Below are 3,697 nucleotides of genomic sequence, written 5' to 3'. Positions count from 1 at the left end.
CGGGGCGGGGCGGCCGCACCTTCCCGCCCCGGCGGGGCCGGGGGCGGCGGGCGTGGGCCGCGGCCGGGGCTGTGAGGAGCAGTGACCCGTCCGGCCGTGCCCCCGAAGCCCTCCGTGTTGTCCCAGCGCGCCTCGCTAGCCGGGGGAGCCCCGGCTGAGAAGGGCTCCGGGACTGCAGCACAGACGAAAACGGCGTGAAAATCCCTACAAACTGACTCGGCACTGGGGTTTTCGTAAACATCTCTGTAATGAACTGTGTAAATTCTGAAGGCAACTTAACGTGTCTGGCCATGAACCTGTCCCGCCGCTGGAAGCGATCTCGAGGATTGTTTCCAAAGGCACCTCGGCCCCTGCCAAGCGGGAGGGCTCCGCGGCAGAGGGCAGCCTGCCTGGCGCTGCCACCTTCACTGTCACCTTCACTGTCACCTTCACTGTCACCTTCACTGACACCTTCACTGTCACCTTCACTGACACCTTCACTGACACCTTCGCTGACACCTTCGCTGAGACCCTTGCTGCCACTTTCACTGACACCTTCACTGTCACCTTCGCTGCCACCCTGGTTGCTACCCTCACTGCCACTTTTGCTGGCACCTGAGCTGCCACCGTCCTGCAAAAGGCCCGAATCCTCAGGACCTGACAGGTGCAGACACTCAGTAGATGAGGCTATAGCTGAAGAAGAGATTGATATTAGAAATTGATGTTCAGCAATTGAATTTAATGAAGGAAAGGGAAGTAATCAGAAATATTTGCTGAGGAAAGGGATGCTGTGGTGAGAACAAAGGGAAATGACTGTTCAAGTGAAGGAGGAGCATTGTGGTGACTTTGGTGCTCAGACTACAGCTGTCTTCCAGAAACACAGCCCGAGGATGTGTGAACTGTCCTCCCACTGCTCCCATACCTGCTGCTGGCTGAGACCACACATACCAGACAAGTACTGGCCAGTAGTGTTCAACTGTGTTGACAAACACAGGCCTGAGCTAATGAGACCTAACTATAGAAATTTGGAAGGTTACTAAGCAGAGATGACCAAATTTCTCAGCATGGAGCCATCCAAGGTCTCATCAGGTTGTTGTTCAGCCATGCAAGTTGCTCCACGCTCCAGGACTGGAACAGGAAACACCAGATGCCGAGACATGCAAACCAGATTTAGGAATGGGTTGTTGATGTTCAGGCAGCACTGCCTCTCTTCTAATGAGCCCCTAGATAGTCTGTGCAGTCTGGCACATTCATCCAGAGAAAGCTTCCATGAATTGTGTGTGGAGAGCATGAACTTGCATGTGGTTATTCAGAAAACAGTAAGTATCTAGAAGCTCTCTATTCATGCAGATATTTTGTGTGTCATTGCCTGTTTTACCCTGAAGAAATATAAAACTCCTCCAGATTCCCTTACACCAAACCATTTTAGCACCTCTATGAATCATGAGGAGGATTATACCTACTTGCTGCATATCCACATAGCTCTGCCACTTGAGCACATGGAGTAACTTGATAGCTGGAATTAAATTTGCTGTACAAACAAACAAATGATGCTAAATTAAATGTTATTTGCAGGTTGTGGAAGTTAATGTACTTTACTGTATGATAACCCCCACCTACATTACCCTTTGTCATTGCTCCATTTCTCATCTTCCAGCTATCTTCTGTCCTAGTCTCTCTCAGTAGCTCTTCCTTATCCTAGAAATACTACATTTTTCTTTTCATGAGCTCTGGGAGGCCACATACTCTAGGGGTCTGGAAGTGAGAGCCCCAGGAGCATGCAAGGGACAGTTTCCCCACTCCACTTCTGCAGAAGTTCTTCTTGGGAAGTTCTCGATCAGCCCTTACTGAAGTTGCAGAGTTGCTCTCAGCTCTGGGAACATCAGACACACTGAAACCTTGCAGGGACAAAGCATGTTTAGTGCAGATTTACACTCCACCAGATTTCTAATGAACTCTCTTTCCTTTCTAGTTCCATTGACCAAGGCATTATATAAAGTCATGGCTTAGTTTGTTCCATCAGAATGCATTTTATTACATAAATCTCTGAAAAACAGATATGGTTAAGTAACATTCTTTTCCTTCCCTAAAGACTCATGTTTTCATTGGATGACAGGAAAAGGCAGAGAACAGGAAGCATGAACCCTTTCTTCAGTCACTCTATTAATATACTTTCTTTGCTCAGAACCTAGTTGTTAAGCAAGTTATTCCAGAGGTTGGTTCTCAGAGTGTGATCTAAATATATTTGTTTCTGGCTCTATTAAGGTCTTGACTAACCAGAGTGGGGAATGTGAGCACTCTCTTTGGTATCTAGCAAAGCGCCTTTAAGTATGATTAAGTATTTTAAGCATGTGCTCAGCTATATTGCTGATTAGGGATGCAGCTACTCAGATGTGTAAATACTTTTCTTACCTGGCAGTGGAGATATTGTTAACATTCCAGTTAATATTGATTTGCTGATCTTACCTGGCACTGCCTCAAATAATTATAGTTTAGCAATTTTTACTGCAAAGAGTTTAAGTTATTTAAAACCTTATTTAAATCCTAGGTCATCTTCAGATGTCTTTCAACAAGAAGGGAATTCAGCAGTTATGCACAGCAGGTCCTTTCCAAGCTCTGCTTGCTCCCACCATCTTTGCAATGGATGTGCCGGAACAGGCTTTGTGCCATCCCCTCCATGCCCATGCTCCCTTCCAGCTTGCTTAAACCCACCCTCAACAGAAACATTCACAACTTGTGTGGGCTATGAGCTAAAGCACCATTTTCTCCATCCAAGTTTTTGTGGTGACATCCCTCCAGCAAAGGCAAACAGCAAGGTAATGATGTTTACCTGCTGCGTGAACATGTTAGTGCCCTACGTGGTCATGCTTTATGGAGGAGGGATCTCAAGCAGTGGCAGTTGTCAGGAAGAAGCTTTCCTCTGACACACAGGAGGATGTGTGTGGTGGTAATGCTTGGAGTCTGCACACGAGTACTTGTACACGAGCTTTCTCCTCTTGACACATCTAACAGCTTCATAATTGAATTGCACTGTTGGAACATTGTATCAAAGTTTGACCTAATTTAATGTTACGGATTTGCCAATTACATAGTTTGATGTTAGCTGATTCAGTCATAAGGCTCATAATGTTCTTACTATTCTGCATTTAAAACACATTATTCATCATTTGCTAGAATTTAAAAGGACTAAATAGCCAGTAGATGGCACCAATAAATCCTGTTGTGAGAGTTAGAATGGCAAAGTGTAGTTCTTGTCTTTTTCTCAAATGCATTTTGGAAATTAAAAAAACTAGACAAAACAATGTTATTGACATAATTTATACTTTTTAGTTTACAGTAATAGTTTTTGAACAGAATGTTTGTCTGAAGTCAAAATTCTACAGTGTGATTGAACACATAAACTCATGAGGAAGAACATAAAGATGTCTTACAGTAATTTCCCAATTATTTAGAAAATCCAGTCATTGATGAGTTAGTGCCTTCTGAGTACTTCTGCAGTCTCATTGCAGCTGTGTCAGCTAAAACATTGTTTATAACATTTTCTTCCATAAAGTCTTTAAACTGTAACTCACCCCCCTCAACTCACTACAGCAATGAAGACAAGAGAAGGAATCATATAGAGAAAGCCAAATGTTGGTGCATTGCTGTGTATTAAACACATTACTGGGTACTTGGAACCCATGTCATGTTCTTCCCTGAACAAAGTATGTTATTTAGA

This window comes from Vidua chalybeata, chromosome 1, assembly GCF_026979565.1.
Source record: "Vidua chalybeata isolate OUT-0048 chromosome 1, bVidCha1 merged haplotype, whole genome shotgun sequence".
Taxonomy (NCBI): Eukaryota; Metazoa; Chordata; class Aves; order Passeriformes; family Viduidae; genus Vidua; species Vidua chalybeata.
The sequence above is the reverse complement of the archived record's forward strand: the minus strand, read 5'-3'. Positions refer to the sequence as shown.